This window comes from Amblyomma mixtum, chromosome 4 (assembly GCF_055824585.1).
Source record: "Amblyomma mixtum isolate Tamu chromosome 4, ASM5582458v1, whole genome shotgun sequence".
Lineage (NCBI taxonomy): Eukaryota > Metazoa > Arthropoda > Arachnida > Ixodida > Ixodidae > Amblyomma > Amblyomma mixtum.
In genome coordinates this window covers 55,684,958-55,702,457 of record NC_143015.1, presented here as the reverse complement: position 1 = coordinate 55,702,457, position 17,500 = coordinate 55,684,958, and the positions used below count along the sequence as shown (strand labels likewise).

General features: G+C 43.5%; 1 pseudogene; it reads left to right on the top strand.

Moving 5' to 3' along the window:
- The first annotated feature begins 10,862 nt into the window (after positions 1 to 10,862).
- On the top strand, positions 10,863 to 12,810 carry LOC149346530 (uncharacterized; annotated as a pseudogene).
- Positions 12,811 to 17,500: the final 4,690 nt, after the last annotated feature.

Here is a 17,500-nt window from a genome sequence, read left to right as displayed (position 1 = left end):
TCCCATTCTTGTCTTATAGCTTGTATTTTTTCTCCTAATGGTTGCGGTGTTTTGAAAACGGTATGACATTTGTTGCCCTAATTTTTTGTCTTACTTGTGGTCATTTTCACCCCCTTCAACTGCACCTCAGCAATTCTTCACGAAGTGCTTCTTCGTAAACGACCAATGGCAAAGAGAAGCGTCACGGAACACATGAGTCGAACTCGTCGTCGGTCGCTTTGAAGTGTCAAGACTCTCACTCACGAATGCGATTATTAAGAGGGGGGGAGGGGGGGGCATAACTTATAGAAAAAAAATACCATCAAAAGTACGTATAACTATTGAATCCGTGTCAGCAAGTGGTGCCTTTTAGTAAAGCCGTCCTTTGCCCCGAATGATTTCTTCCTTTTCTAGGTCAAACTTCTAGGTGCCGTTTAAGATTCACACAGTGAAAAATCGTCGTTAGCATAAGAAAACCTTCTGGAGACTGTAAAGGCCAGACGCAGCCACGCTGAAGTTTTCTTATGTCTATTTACGGGCACACTGAGTAAAAAAAGCGAACTAAATAGAATGGGAATATCGTTTTAGCCCTGAAATTTTAGCTGTTGATTTTGAAATTTAGATATTTCTTTGAAATTTGAGCTCGTTTGAAATTTTGAAATTCAGCTAATTTAGCCCTGAAATTTATCTATTGAATATTGATTTTCCGTTTACGCAACCCAGCAGCTACAGCACCACCGTTATATTCATTTACGATGTGGAAGCCATTTGGCATGCAATATTAAAAGCACCAGATGGCTGCCACAATTTCAGTTTTGTTAAGTAGGGAACTTTGATTCAGTTTCCTCTTTCTGCAACCACAACACCATTGGCTCGAACCGAAAGAATTGAAACGCTCGTGTTTGTTATAGTAGTAATGTCTAAAGTGCCACATTCGCAGCCACGCAAACTATTTCCCTATTTCCCTGTCCTGAATACCACGATAAAAAGACTTGTTGTGGGCTACAACTGGATTTCGCAGGAAGTATTTTTAGTTGTGCAGCATAGGCATGCATGTAGCCAAGTTCGTGGTAAGTTCTGAACAACAAAAACAGCCTCTTCTTATCTCTGAGGTTTTACTTGCTAGCTTTCCGGAGTCCCATATAAGGGATAAAGCGCGTATGCAAATTAAGTTTTTCGAGGCCTTTCAGATATGATGGATGGGCTTTCTGACCTTCCGCACGCCTTGGAGGGCTCTTTACGCCTCATAGCTTTATTGCACAATGGCTTTATATTACTAATTTTGAATTGCAGTTACTTTTTCATTCTGAAAACTGACTTTAGAAGGTCACCCATGAAGCAAGCTTGTGCATTAATTACTGTCATTTTGGATATTAAAGTTGGCAAGGTCAAGGACACTGTTCGCGTTTCTTGCAGCAGTCGTTAAGACCTAATGGTCCGGGAGGAAGCTGTAGAAGTTATGATTTAGCAAAAAGAAGCCTTTCGGAGTTGACGTTCTACTGGGAAAGGGCGAACCGCACGATGTAGATTTTAACGAAAGTGGCTGAGACGCTCATATTGCATAGAACATGCAAAACACGAAAGCAAAAAGAGAGTTGGCCTGCTGGTTTTATACCATAATTTATTAGTGAACACAAGAAGGAGAGCTTTTACAACCGAAGCTTGCATTCACCCGGCACGCTGCTACACCTTATGAAACACCATGCTCCCCTTCAACTATATTTCGTAAGACCAATAAGAAAAAACGTATTGCATCATAGAAATGGGCGGCTAGCGCAGTGAACTTGGCTTGGTTAATACCCCTTGCACTCCAGTAATGAGAGCAGTCCGCGTCGCTTCCCAGCTCTGTAATTTATTAGGCGGAAAGACCATGGTTTATACCAGAGTTGTAAATCAAACTGTTTCCTCTTGAGATTTACGGCCACCTAATGCGATCCCGACCTCCCCTTACCCGAAATTTTTGAGGGGCATGCAGCTACAGCTAGGATCCGCGTAGATGAGATGACGTGTACGAAAAGCGCGCTTTTTGTCACAAGTGTCTTCGTTTACATTTCACAAAGCTGTGTTTCTTCAAGAAACGGGCGGGCGTCTTTCGCTGGTTGCAGCTAAACATCGCCCTGTTTCTGTACTCAAAGTTTGCGGAGCAAGAAGGCGCAAGTATAAATGTCAGTCCGTGTTACAAAATGTGTGAGGGCTCTGTCGCACTGATCACCTCTAGGGTGCTGAATGGGTTATCCGGCGCTTGAAATTAAAGAAAGCCACGGGAAGTAAGCGCCTTCGACCAAGAAGTCGACCTAGGCAATGCACGAAATCAGACCTAAGCACGGTTTTTCAGTTTTCGGTTTCTTTTTGGAATTTTGTCTTTTCCCCGTTCTCGTCTTTTTGCATGATAATGCCTACGTTTTTGCACCGTGGACTGGATGAGAAGACCAGAAAGGATCCCTTGCATTGCAGAGGGGCCATACTAGCAGACGAAAGGACATCGCTACGCACAGCCCGCCCGGAGCCTTGTTTTCTCAGCTCTGTGGTGTCCCGTTGGTCTGTAGTCGCCAACTTTGCTGCTTATTGGAATGCATGTACCCACGCTCTAAGCTCAAGTTATGCCACCAATGGGGCATAAATTTAAGAAAGAATAGGTGGAAACTTTGTCCAGTCAGCCGACATTGCACTCAGCGCTTTGCCGAATTATTTTTGTATCGCACCGGAGCGATTCTACGAATACTATGGTGAGGTGCCGCAGGGGTCTTGATTCACATCAGCGCCTGGTACTGCATTCTAAACAGAGTGTATCAAGTACTGTGTCGTATTCATTAATTATGCCTGAATGGAATTTTATTCGCGTTGCTTCATGCTGTTGACTTCTAACAGCGCTTGTCCTCCATTCCTTTTTCTCGTCCACAATTTCTCTAATGCTGTGCACATCGAAAAAAGCCGTGTTCAGCAGCATACGTCTTTCTCGTCATTCGTTTTCTCTCGCGCTGTGTAGCGCGTCAAACGTGGTTGTGCTATGGTGTTAGGTTAAAAGCACGTCTGGAATGTAAATGACGCCGTAAAGTGATAAATATCACTCGCCATCGATTACACGAGATATTGGCTGCCTGCAACTCGAAACTGAAATTGCAGCAGAGCGGCTCTTCGAGGGACGAGTGCCAGGACTTCCGCCATCGGTCGCCTTTCCTTTTAAAAACAAAAATTCGGCTATAAAATGACCTTAATCTCATCGTCATTCAACTAGTGATCCTTTACGCTCGGAAGAAAATAACCAGACAAGAACGTAGCGTTTTGTGCAGGTACCCCTTAACTGCAGCAGGATTAAACCTGCATGTCTATTTTCTTCGATTTGTCTGAGATTACAGGGCTCTCCAAACAACGCTAACATCTTTCGCGTTCAGCTTGCTTGTTCCTTTCATGTAATAGCAGACATTACACGCGAAAACAACGAAGAATACTGCGAACAAAAAGCCGAAAGACGCGACTTTATGCATTAAAATGTACAGCAGAAGAAATGAACGGCGGCGCAACAAGAAGAACACAACAAGAGAGGGGACACCACATGCGCACACTACCAACTGTTTATTGCATGGAAAGGTGGCGTATTTAAACACAGCGCATGTGGTGTCCCCTCTCTTGTTGTGTTCTTCTTGTTGCGCCGCCGTTCATTTCATTATGCACCAACTCGCCCCTCAGGCCATTCTTCTGTACAGCAGACATCAGCCACCGGTCTTCTGGGACATGCAGTCCAGCTTCCGATGGCTTTGGAAAGAGGGAATGCGGCAAAAGAAACCTAGTGGCGGGCACTGCTCTGTCAGTCATCTTTCTTTTAGCTTACTATTCACATGATTATAGCTCCTATCACAAAAAAAAAATTACTCGCCCGCTTCGTCTGCTGTAGATCCACGTCATCAGCTACATGTTCTTTTTTGGTACTGGCGAAAGTGTCTTGAATCTGGAGACGTAGTATCACGATGGCATCAAAGTGAACCCGCTGCATTGATAGGAACACGTGGTAGCGGTGACAACCACTGTTAGCGTACAGAGCACTACTAAGGAGTGCAGCAGAGAAGTGTTCCGCTTCTTCGGTTATCACACCCTTTTGTACAGTTGCTGTGACTTACGGCATTGCACTCAAAGCAGAAATGACGCACGGCTGTTTAACCCTTCGAAAAAAGCTCAAAGTGGGAGCGGCCACGTGAAAGTTACGTGCAAACTTCTGGCACCGTCATTATTAAGAGCGTTCGCGTTAAATTAATCTCGCATACACTTTCAAGAACAATTTTCACCCTCTGCCGTTCTGTAAGTGAAAATTAAAGTGACCAGACGATTAGGCTTGTCGTAAGCCAAATTTGAAGGATAGCTACGAAGGGCTGGGCTGGGGGGCGGGGGGATGCGAAGTGCAGATGCCAGTCGGCGCCAGGCGTAGGCTGTTGGCTGCGCTTGTGCCGCTAACCTTCATTAGCGCCAGCTATAAAGCCAACTGAATGTCTTTGGGTGAAAGTTTTGAAGCGAGTGTGTGAGGGGCTAAGGGCTGCACTGGTAAATGGCCGACGCTACACGTGGTTGCATATCTATCTAAACAAGGCAGGCGTCTGGCAAAATTCATTCAGCAAGGGAGAAGAGGAACTCAAAGAGATATGTAAACTTGATGTCGTGAGTGACGTCATAACGTCGAGAGCGTTCAGCAGTCATGTGGTACCTGTTCTTTTCTCTCCCTTTTCATCTTCCCATTCGTGTTACAACGCTGACACCGCGTGGCCCAGAGACGTGGCCTTAAAAAATGACGGTGTGAAACCCGCAGAGTTCTTCGTTTTCTCCCAGTGCGACTGATCGGCAATGACGGCACAAACGCCCCTGAATACTTAAGCACCACCAGTGGATGCCCTGCAAAGAAAATCTTTACTATATGTACAGCATACAGCGGCATATGCTCGGAAAAATGACACCCCTGTCCACATGTTCTCCTCACTTAGGCCTGCGTGGGCAACGCTCTTTTTCGTCATAATGGGAATGGTGTAGTTTCAAGTGACGACATAGTACGATACCAAGGCCAGTTAGCTCGAATAAGCTGCTTCATAGAGCTATCATTTCAACGAATGTGGCAGTATAGATTTAAGATGTAATATTATGAACTAATTGTTAGGTATGAGCGCTTCTCAAGCGTTCGTCGTCCTTCTGCGTCCCTTCGTGCGAAGAATGCTAGATCTCGTTCGGGCATTAAATTTGCATCGCGACTATCTGGGCTGGTTACTATGACATGCGACAGAAATGTGCACACGTGTTCTTTTCCTTAAGGAAAAAGGAGGGCACTTTGCCTCATACGTTCAGGCGCTTTCTGTCAATTTAATTTGCAGAATTCCATCTTGTCCACGTTGGCTCCCATGGCAGCGGGTTGGCGCGCGACTAGCGCCTTGTCACGCACGTCGCTGAAAATCTCATTAGTCGGCGAAGCGGGCCTGCTTATTGATTCACCAGAGCTACAGAAGCGGGTTTCTTATCTTCTTTGCGTTGCCGGGTTGCTTGATAACGTTATGGGCGCGTTTATTTCTTTCGTATTGGTTATGTTTTTGGATGTTATATTTTATGCCACATAACTCGCATGTCAAGCAAGCAGCATAGAGACATGTTTTAAGCGTGTTAGTCTGCACAGCTTTTTTCAAACATGAAACCACATGTCAAAAACACTGCTATTCGCCCCCTGGTTCTTCAGTGAAAGCAAGTGCGCTTATTTGTCAACTACGCGACATCGTGAAGCCCTTCAGCGAAGAGGTGGAAATTTCAGACGTGGAGCGCTGCATTTATAAAGTCATTATTGCTTAAAAATTTGTAATCAGAACTTCGCAACAAGAGCCAAGCATCAATAAGGCACCTAAGTATACACCAAAAATGAAATACGCAAAAAATAAAGTCGGGGTTATTTGACGGCATTCGGACCCCTGACTCTTGGGTGGCGAATCTGAAAAGCTACGGTCAGGCTAGGTTGGAACATTTTTTTTTCTTTATTGATTGGAAGTACACCCACACTGACCGGCCTCAAGTGTAAATTCAGCACGTCGCATCACGCAACCCATCATACACAATCACATCACAATCCACTCTCACTTTGTCAGCACATCAAATTCTTGGAGACACACGCATGCATCCAGGAAAGGGAGCAGTGGGTCGATTCCGCGTAGTATATGACCCTCGCTCCCTTGCAAACTGCTCTCTGAACAGGTGCGACTTTGAGTGCACACTATAGAACCCCAGGGGGTCGAAATTTCCGGAGCCCTTCACTACAGCCTTGCTCATAGCCTGAGTCACTTTGGGACGTTAAACCCGCACAAACCGTAAACCAGAGACTTTGATGAATGCAGCGGTTCTGCGAGGTGATCTGCCCTGCGGCTCTTCCAGAGGTTAAACAGTCCTAGGAGCGCTGAAAGATCACATGGAACCTTCCGTTGTAGGCAAAAATCTCATAGTATGAGGCGCAATCTCTATGTCCTTTTTGACTGACTTTTGAAGGATGTCCAAAAAAACAAGGAATCACAACAAAACACAAACCAATGATCAGCACTTTTTGGCCGCCGACACAAGCGACAGTTCACAGACCACGGCACAACAGTCTCTTTTTCACGAACCCATATTTTGAGAGGTGAAGTGGACGTGTGAAGTTTAAAAAACAAAGTCTTTGTGGTAGCTTGAACGCACAACCGTTGCACCCGCGCGCTGTTGTCTACAGACGAGAGTTAAGGCTGCCAATACATCGGTACAGCAAGCAACGCCTCAATCAGAATTTTTGTCACCTGTCTGCGGGATAGGCTGTATAGGAATTATAAGGAAAACCTTACAGTGAGGAAATGGAATGTGTCGACGACTTCTCTAAGAAACCCCCACATAGGCCCCTCACTCCTATGACCAGTGGACGCAAACAGAATACGCAAATGAGCACTTAATCATCTGTTATATACAGTTTGGAGGAAGGGAAGGTTTGCTTTAAAAAAAAATGGCTGAGGCTTAGCTAAGGTTAAGCCTAGTCAGATGCGAAGCATATTGATGGCTAGGCTTGGTAAAGTTCCTCGCTTTGTTCTTCAGTTGTTGTAGAACGTTGTCGCCGAGCCGCATATTGAGCACGCCGCTTAGCCAGACGTTCATCCCGCTCTTCATCGGTCTCTGTGGCACGCTGAAGCTTTCTCTTCTCGTTCAAATCAGCCCTGCTTCTAGGCGGCATCCCAACACCTGGCCGCCTCGTAAGTGCCCTGAGAGCGAGGCAAGCTCAGCTTTATACCGCTGCTGTAGCGTCACGTGGTCAGCTGCAGCGCCTCTGATGTGGAGCCTCCACCGCCGCGGCCGACCGCGCAAGCCGGCAGCCCATCTCTCCTCTGCTGTGACGTCATGTTGTCACGTGGTCAGCCGCCGCGCCTCTGATGTGGAGCCTCCACCGCCCCGGCCGACCGCGCGAGCCGGCAGCCCATCTCTCCTCTGCTGTGACGTCATGTTGTCACGTGGTGTCACGTGGTCACGCTAAAGGTCAATGGTAGCTCCACCGCCGCGCTCGACGGGCTGTAGTGTAGCTCTAGTAATATGCTTGGCATAAAAAAAAAATTGGCAGTGGTTTAGCTCTGGTCAAACCTGGAGGATTGCGAAAGCAGCGAGGGGAGAGAGGCGATGGAGAGCGCGCGCCAGCGGCGGCGGCCGGGGCACGCTAGTTATGCGCCGCTACTGGCGCATAACTAGCGCGGCGGTGGCACCTCTGAGTCACCCGCGCAGCGACGGCGGCGGCTCGCCAGCTTTGCGCCCTCCTCGCGCATGCGCAGTATGGCCTTTCGACAGCTCCGCGAAATGGCTCGGCGACTCCTGTAGTGCTGCTTTCGCAACAAAAAAACCTTCACGCGGATGGATTAAAGCGGTGCTTAATATTTCTTTGGTATGGTCTTTCATATAATGATTGTGATTGTTGTTTACTGCATATGGCGCTTTACGCCCCAAAGCGGCTCTGGCTATGAGTGATGCCGTAGTTGAGGTCTGCTTATAAACTCGACCATCTGGGGTTCTTTAACGTGCACTGATGTCGCAAAGTATACGGGCCTCTTGAATGTCGCGTCCGTCGAAGCTGGACCGCCACGGCTGGGATCGAACCCGCATCTTTTGGGGCAACAGCTGAGCGCCATAACCACTGAGCCACCGCGGCGTGACTCAAATATTTTTTTCATTTTTTATTCTTTCTTAAAGAAGCCGGTTATAGTCTTGGACTCCGGTACCCCCTCCTGTATATTAGATTGCTGGCAGACTTTAGCACATTAAGAAATGTGATTTCTGAATCTGAAGTGTCCCTTATGCGCTCATATTCGTTTATATCCTAAAATCATGAAGGCTTTAGCTAGACAGCATTTAATTAAATAACTGCCTTTATACATGTCTTGGCATAAGCAACGAAAATTATTTTTTCCTGCATGTAACGAGCAAGTTTTTGCTGCGGATAAAAAGCGACATTCGCAAAATCGCACGCACTTCTTGATAAGGTTTTTGGATCCGTAGCGCATGTGGCGTCGTCATCAGGTAAATATCTGCTCATGTAGTCGGGGAAAAAATATCTGGGCTGCTTCATAGGGTTCGGAACTGCATTATACAAAATTGGCAGTTTTTATCCAGAAGCCGTGAATATTTCATATACTTTCGATTACGACGTACTTTCGAGAATATATTAAATTTACAACAGGGAAACCTAATTTGGTAGAAGGCACTGGAGCGTAACACAAGTCGATGCCGCAATATCTGACAGGTTTTTAGGTTTTATTTATTTCGGCGGAACGCATTGGAGTTGCAGTAGACGGAGCCATTTTTCTTTCCCTTGATGTGCGTCATCTGTTGCAGGATTTGTGAGCAGATTTTGTTATGTTGATACTACGGCTGGAGCGAATGTTCAAGAATTTTGGCACAAAAATGCGACTTAATCCGGAAATGATTACCAAGTGCAAAGTACAATTTACAACAAATAGCAGCTTCTTATCCATTTCGATTGCTCATTGCTAGCCACAGAAATATGATGCTCATTCCTTCTACTGGCCACTTACCTTTCCGGAGGTTAATTGTTGACAGCATCCTCTCTGTCTGTTCGTGCGTATAAAACTGTTGCTGATTGCGGGAGCTTACTGGATTCCTATGTGTTTAGAGCTAGTAGTGAAGTTGCTAATTTGCTTTGAGCGTGATAATTATTCAAGCGCCCAGTTCCGAAGCATATGAGATGCACATGAACTAGATGCAGGGGCTATGCTGCGCTGATCGTTTTCTGGGTTTTTTATTTATTTATTTATTACAGACACCTGCCGCGCCCGAGGGCATTATTGCAAGGGGGGGGGGGGAAGACAATAACTTCTGCTCATTTGGCCGAAAGTACACATGATAACAGAAATACAATCACACAACTAATAGATGAGCAAAAACATGCACTGAAGGAAGACAACCACGCTCCACAAATGAAATGACACTAATGAAATGAAAAAGACACGCGCAAGACAACTGCACGCCACGTCACACATCAGATAAGAATGCGCAGAATTGACCTTCTGTGCAGCAGTAAGTGACGCCGGCAGGTAGCCTGTTCCACTCATTGATCATCCGTGGAAAGAACGAGGTTTTGTAAACATCTGTACGACATTTAATCTCTCGGATTTTACACTGATAAAATCAACTCGTTTAGAAAAAAAGTGAGGTTGAAGCAGATACTGGTCTTTTTCAATGCTTAGCTTTCCAAAATAGATGCAATGCATGATTTGCAATCTCAAATGTTTCCTACGGTAAGCTAAAGATCCCCAGCCAAGGTGGTTTTTAAGAGGCGTGACACTAGTTGAGAAGCTGTAATTATTGGACACAAATCTCGCAGCAGTATTTTGGACGCGCTCGAGCATATCACATAAGTAAGCAAACTAGGGGTCCCATGCAGGGCAGACATATTCAAGAATTGGTCGGATGTAAGTGAATTACAGGAGTTGTTTGACATTAGACGGTGCTTTATTGAAATTTCGTTTTAAGAAATTAAGCATTCTGCAGGATTTGGATGTAGTGTACTCAACTTGGTTCGTCCATGTTAGGTTACACGTAAAATAAACTCCGGTGTACTTATATTCAAGTACTTTTTGCAAGGGAATATTATGTAGTGAGTAATTTGTTTGTAGTGGGGAACGCTTTCGAGTTAAAGAGACAAATTGGCATTTTGTGGCGTTCAAAGACATTTGCCATTTTGAGCACCAGGACTGGATGGAATCATAGCTTCGCTGTAGTTTTAACGCATCAGAGGAATTTTCCACAACATGGTAAACGACACAATTGTCAGCATAGAACCGAACTTTGCAGGTAAGATCCAAAACAGTATCATTGATATAGATCAGAAAAAGAAGGGGCCCAAGAACAGACCCCTGCACTACACCTGAGGAAACATTTACATAAATTGAGTGCGAACCATTACTCAAAACACGCTGCATGCGGCCCTGAAGATACGAATGAAACCAAACGATGACACTGGGGTGTAGACCAAGACAACTTAACTTATGTAATAATTGTAATAACTGTGTAATAATGTAATAACTGGGCATGGCAGCATCGACAGAATGCGGAGCACTAATCCGTTTGTCTTCCTTGTGCAGCTATGTGGCCTTCTTGGATGTTCCAACGTTGGCTGTCCGGACATCAGCGTGCTGAACCTCTCTGCGCATGTCCATCTTTCAACGCATCAAGACATCGATCAAGAAATACGCCCACCAGCATTGGAATCTTGGCATCCGTATCATCATTCTTCGGCAACACGTTCTGATTGCCAGGAACCTGGACTGCAGGGGGCATCACAGTGCACTCAAGCTATAAATGGGACTCACGCTCGTTTTGCAACCACTGGGCATGGCAGCATCGACAGAATGCGGAGCACTAATCCGTTTGTCTTCCTTGTGCAGCTATGTGGCCTTCTTGGATGTTCCAACGTTGGCTGTCCGGACATCAGCGTGCTGAACCTCTCTGTGCATGTCCATCTTTCAACGCATCAAGACATCGATCAAGAAATACGCCCACCAGCATTGGAATCTTGGCATCCGTATCATCATTCTTCGGCAACACGTTCTGATTGCCAGGAACCTGGACTGCAGGGGGCATCACAGTGCACTCAAGCTATAAATGGGACTCACGCTCGTTTTGCAACCACTGGGCATGGCAGCATCGACAGAATGCGGAGCACTAATCCGTTTGTCTTCCTTGTGCAGGTGAGCAAAAAGTATGAAAAATGTTTTCGTTCTAATGACCTATTCCTGTTGGTGCTGCCGTGCCCTCGGCTTTGTTGCTTGCTACAGGTTTTCACATTGTGTCTGAGGAAATTATTATTGTTAGCCGGTGACATTGAATCGAACCCAGGCCCTGACATGACCCGAATTTACAACAACTTAATGATCATAGCGATATAATAGCGCAGATTAAGACAGGACACACGAAGAAGACACGAACAACACGAGCGCTAACTTCCAACAAAATTTTTATTACACACATGCAACATATTTAACACCAAAACCACGTCGCCAAAAAACCACGCCAAAAAAACTTGCCTCGTTGTGCAAGATTGGGAAAAGCAACAGCAACAGAACACGTGGATGCACAACTCGTCATCAGAAGCCGTACGTGCCATGCATTGAAGGTGTCGTGTATAAAATACCGTTATCATGCGGGGGCCATTACATCGGCCAGACGGGGAGATGCCTCAATCAACGACTAATGGAACACGCACGCGACATCAAGAACGGCAAAGAGAAATCACTTGTTGATCATATTCATTTATGCGAATCAAAAGCATGCAAACCATTTTTTGAGAAAACTGCTGTCCTTGCAAAAAGTAGGGACATGCTTACGCGGTTAATAATTGAAGCAGAGAAGATAAATTCTTCGAGAGAGACATGTATAAGCACTCCTTCTATCTTTTTATCGGATAAGGAGCTATCATTTCTCAGACAACGTTACTGATAGCACAGGTGATGACGTGGTTTTGGTGTTAAATATGTTGCATGTGTGTAATAAAAATTTTGTTGGAAGTTAGCGCTCGTGTTGTTCGTGTCTTCTTCGTGTGTCCTGTCTTAATCTGCGCTATTATATCGCTATGATCATGCACCAACAAGCCCAAAAAGCTACGCTTTTGAACTTAATGATATTGCAGTCGACATAAAAGATATGAAAGAGAAGAGATTACCGAACATAGAGAACAAATTAGATGCCCTATCCAGGCTTGAGAGCCGAGTAACGTCCTGCCAAGAACAGGTTAGTTGTATGAGTACAACGATTGAAAGGCTTGCAGCAAGGCTTGAGCAGCTTGAAAATTATAGTAGGAGGTCAAATTTGATCATATATGGCATCCCAGAAACTGAAGAGGAAACAAATGAATCGCTTGAAGAAATCGTAAACAAAGATATTTTTCATGATATTTTAGGACTCGATCCCATCCCTACTGAGCGGATACATAGGTTAGGTAAACCGGCAATTGACAAAACACGTCCTGTAATCCTAAAGCTTTTAGACAGTAGGCATAAAACTGTGATACTCAAGAACGGAAAGAAACTAAAGTGAAAAGATTATTCAATTGGCGAAGACTTTTCAAAGAACGTTCGTGAACTAAGAAAGAAACTATGGGATAGCGCGAAGCCGAACCGAGACAAAAAAGAAAGGGTTTCCTTGGTGTTTGATAAGTTATATATCAATAATATTCCTTACGTTTGGGACTGCGAAAAAAATGATAAAGTGAGGGTTCAAAAAAAAAACGACGGGATCGGCGCAAGTCGGCCCGTGACGCGAAGTTGTACGCAGTTGCGAAACCGCTCACCGATAAAGTGAGTGGTTCATTTACCTCAGCTTCTTTCTTCACTAAGACAGATAGCTTGTCTTGTCATAGTAACACGGGCCAATCTAGTATAAAAAGCTTGAGAATAGTTAACATTAACGCACGCAGCATTGCAAACAAGAAAGACTCGCTTGAACTTAAACTGCTGGAGTTCGACCCACACATATCAGTCCTGACGGAAACTTGGTTACATGACGACTTAGCAGATGACCTGGTATTTCCTCCTCATTATAAAGTCGTTCGCAAGGACAGGACCTCAAGGGGTGGTGGCGTAGCCATTCTCTTAAAAGACTCTGTAGAATGCGACCTTGTATATGATGTTCCTGACCTTGAATGCCTTTGCATAAAAATTTCTTGCTGGGGTCATTCTTTCATCCTGTATGGTTGCTACAGGCCACCAGATGCCACACCCGACTATCTTATTAAGCTACAACATCACCTGTCTCATTTCCAAAATAAGAAAATACTGTTAATAGGTGACTTCAATCTGCCAGATGTGTGCTGGGACCGCTTACAAGGCGGTGCTAAGTCTGGGAGCAGTGCAGACGTTCTGTTTGATGTCATGCTTACTCATGATTTAGCTCAAATTGTAAATCAACCTACTCGTGTACAAGGTACATCTTCCTCTATACTAGACTTAGTTTTTGCTAGCCGTCAATATTCTATGCATACTGTATCGGTCGAAACAGGCATTTCAGACCATCACCTCGTAAGCGTATCGATAGATTTAGTTAAGTTCCCTTACCACAACAAAAAAGCCAGTCATGTACGTTGTTTCAAGGATTATTCTAGGGCTGATGATGCCGCAGTGATTGAACATATGGAAACTTGTTTACAGAGCTTCGATGATAATGATGATGTCAGCAAGCTGTGGGAGCGATTCGTCGAAATGTGTCAATATTGTCTAAATGCCTTCGTTCCGAATAAACGCAAAAAAGTTCACAAACGCACACCTTGGATGACGCGGAAGATTATTCAACTGAAGCGAAAACTAAAAAGATCTAAGAAAAAAAAACACCAGTTAAGTCAGATTGAAACGCTTAAAAATAATCTTGAACGTGCGGTTCGTGAGTCAAAAGACTTGTACTTTAACACAACGTTACCCAGTTTTGTTAAAAATGACCCAAGTAAATTTTGGAACTTCCTGAGTGACAGCAAGAAACATATCTCAAAAATAACAGCGGAGGGAGATACTTTGACTGATCCGATTGACATTGCACGCCATTTTAATTCTTTTTTTCACAGCGTATTCTCTGTAGCAGGTGTACAAACTGTACAAAGCGCATCATATTTTCCTGTATCGGAGGTTGACTTTGTTAGCCTCCCTGGTGTATTTGCTTTGCTTTTAGAACTGAAACCTAAAACTTCTTCTGGTCCTGATAATTTACCAAATGTATTTTTGCGACGCTATGCCGAAATAATTGCGAAGTTTCTTTTTGTGTTGTTTAAAAAACCTCTGCTGTCATCAAAACTTCCGGTTGAATGGAAGACTGCTCGAGTTGTTCCCATCTTTAAAAAAGGTGACTGCACATTACTACAAAATTACCGTCCTATTTATTTAACTTCCGCATGCTGTAAAATGCTCGAACATATTATTGCTAAACATATTAACAAATTTCTTGAAGAACACTCCATATTAAGCGACTTTCAGCATGGGTTTAGAAAGGGCTATTCTACAATAACACAATTAGTTACAATAGTACACACTTTTGCTAAAACACTGGATATGAATGGTCAAATAGACACCATATTTATGGATTTCAGCAAAGCATTTGATAAAGTTCACCACGGAAAACTCATTCAAAAACTAAAAAACATTAATCTTCCAGACGTTTTAGTATCGTGGATTCAAGATTACCTCACGAATAGAGTGCAATTTGTTTCAGTCGATGGGTGCAGCTCCAGTTGTCTCCCAATCACCTCTGGGGTGCCCCAAGGAAGCGTCTTGCGGCCCTTGCTTTTTCAGATTTACATCAATGATATTGTTAATGTGGTTACTCCAGGAACTCATATTCGCTTGTTTGCTGATAAGATTATGTCGTTTTCCGTCAAATTACGTGTACTAACGATCAAAACGAACTTGACCAGTGTCTTCGAAATGTTCTTGATTGGTGCAACGAGTTTTCCATGGTTCTTAACACTGAAAAAACAGTTTCGATGCAAATAACACATAAAAAGAACCCAATTAACCACGTGTATACACTCGGATCATCAACACTAAAGCAGGTTAATAGCTGCAAATATCTAGGTGTAACAATCACAAGCAGTCTTTCCTGGAACTCACATATAGATAAAATATGCTCCTCTGCATTTAAAAAGCTGTGTTTTCTGAGGCATAAACTAAGAAATTCACCTTCTCACGTAAAACTGCTAACGTATAACACTTACATCAGGCCAAAGCTTGAGTATGCTTCGGTTGTTTGGGACCCATTCACTAAACTTAACATATATAAATTAGAAAGAGTTCAAAGAAAAGCTGTTAGGTTTATCTATTCCAAATTTAAAATCACCGACTCCCCCACTGACCTCATGGCGGCTAACAATATTGAAACACTTGAAACGCGAAGAGGAAAATATCGCCTTGAGTTTCTTTATTCTTTACTTAACCATAAGTTTGCTTTGGATCCTTCACAGTACATATCCCCTTTAACCACACGTTATACCCGACATCATCACATTCACTCATTGACACCGTATTTTGCGAAAACTGACTGTTTTAAGTATTCGTTTTTTCCGCGGACAATATCCGATTGGAACCATGTTATGACATCGTAATAGTTTGAAATATTTGTCTCCTCATTTTTATGTATATTTCTTTTCATTGTGTTCTGTATCTTTTGAGTTTTAAGAATATATGCCTGTCCTGCTTGGACCCTGAAAAGGGTCTGCAGTATGTACTAAATAAATAAATAAATGAGGTACAGAGTCAAAGGCTTTCTTAAAATCTAGAAATACACAATCTATTTGAGAGCCACGGTGAAAGGAATAAACCAGATCATTACTGAACTCAAGCAATTGAGTAGTACAGCAAAAACCTGACCTAAAGCCATGATGAACTTCTTTAAAATACTCATGAGAGTCAAGGTGTTTTATGACTGCACTATATATTATGTGCTCCAACGTTTTACAGCACAAACTGGTTAAGGAAATCGGTCGGTAATTAACAACAGAGCTTTTTGAACCACTTTTAGGCACTGGTATCACATTAGCATTTTTCCAGTCAGTTGGCCGAGACACCGACTTAAGTGATGCTCGGAACAAGATGACTAAGTAATAAGATATTTCATTCGCGGATGACTTTAAAACAAAGTCAGGAACACCATCAGGACCACTGACAGAAGATGAATTGATATCACTAAGCAATTTTAGCACACCTTGGTGAGTAAACACCAATTCAGACATGGTTTCAGTGACAGATTCACGAGCTAACGGAAGTTCTTCGATGTAGTACATGGGCGCAAAAGAAGACTGGAAAAAGCATTAAAGCAGAATGCCTTATCATCATGATTAGTAATAACGTCACCATCGTGGTCTAAAATCAGTATTCCGACAGGTTCACGTCCGTTGTGTTTCAAAAACGTCCACAATTCCTTAGGATTATTAGGCAGTTTTGATCCCAAGTCATTTAAAAAGCTATCCTTAAGAGGTTTAATTTCAGTTTTAGTGTACTGCCAAGAGCACGAATCGATTGCAATACTGCAGGGCACCGATTTTTTTTTGTATGATTCTAGAAGACGATGTTTGTTCCTGATAAGCCGTCTGGTCTGCCGCGTGATCCACAGTTTGTCGCGGAGGCGCTTTCCCGAAAGTCTTTTAGATGGGATATAGTGATCAATTAGGCATTCCAACTTAACTTTAATACTTCCCAAAGGGAACTACAATCTAAATTCTGGTTAAGATTAATAAATTCAGGAAGGAAAGACGCAAGTTTGTTCTTCATGGATGTATAGTCTACCTTATTAAAGAAGAAAACCTTTCGACGTCGACCTCTTGAAATGAAATAAGGAAAATGCCGAACATTAGCGACAACACAACTGTGGTCGCTTATGCCTGGTATGACCACAGTATCACGCACTACTGAAGGCCGGTTGCAGAACAGTAAATCTAACACTGAATATGAGTGCTCAGTTTCTCGTGTAGGCTCAGTGACGTACTGATATTGGTCATTAGTAGTAATTAATTCATAAAAGGATGAAGATACTGAAGAATGATTCGTACGAAGAGGTTTGTAGTCTACCCATTTGAAATCAGGCATGTTAAGTCCCCACCAAAAAGAAAGTCATTTTTTAAGCTGAGTAGAAATACAGACACCGAACTGAAAGCGTTAGGGTTGGTTTGCCGTTGAGACCTAGTTTTCATATTTTCTCTCAAAGGAGGAACATTCGTTAACCTTTACGAGGGGGTGCTGAAAAGTTCCTGGCTTTGCCCCCTTTCACGTCGAATTCAAAAATTATTTTGGTACCATAAAAAAGCAAGATTTCTTTTTATGTAACTGTGCAAGTATCAGATGTTTCTTGTTTTTATAACTTTTTTTAATTTCAGGTAGAACGTGAAATGGCAGAGGCACAAGAAAGTTTCACGCCTGTGGAGTTACGGGTCGTGCTGAAGTTTTTGTTTCTGTAGGAAAAGCTTGCAAAGTACATTCACAGTGAGATGTCACAAACACTAGGGGGAAGTGTCCCT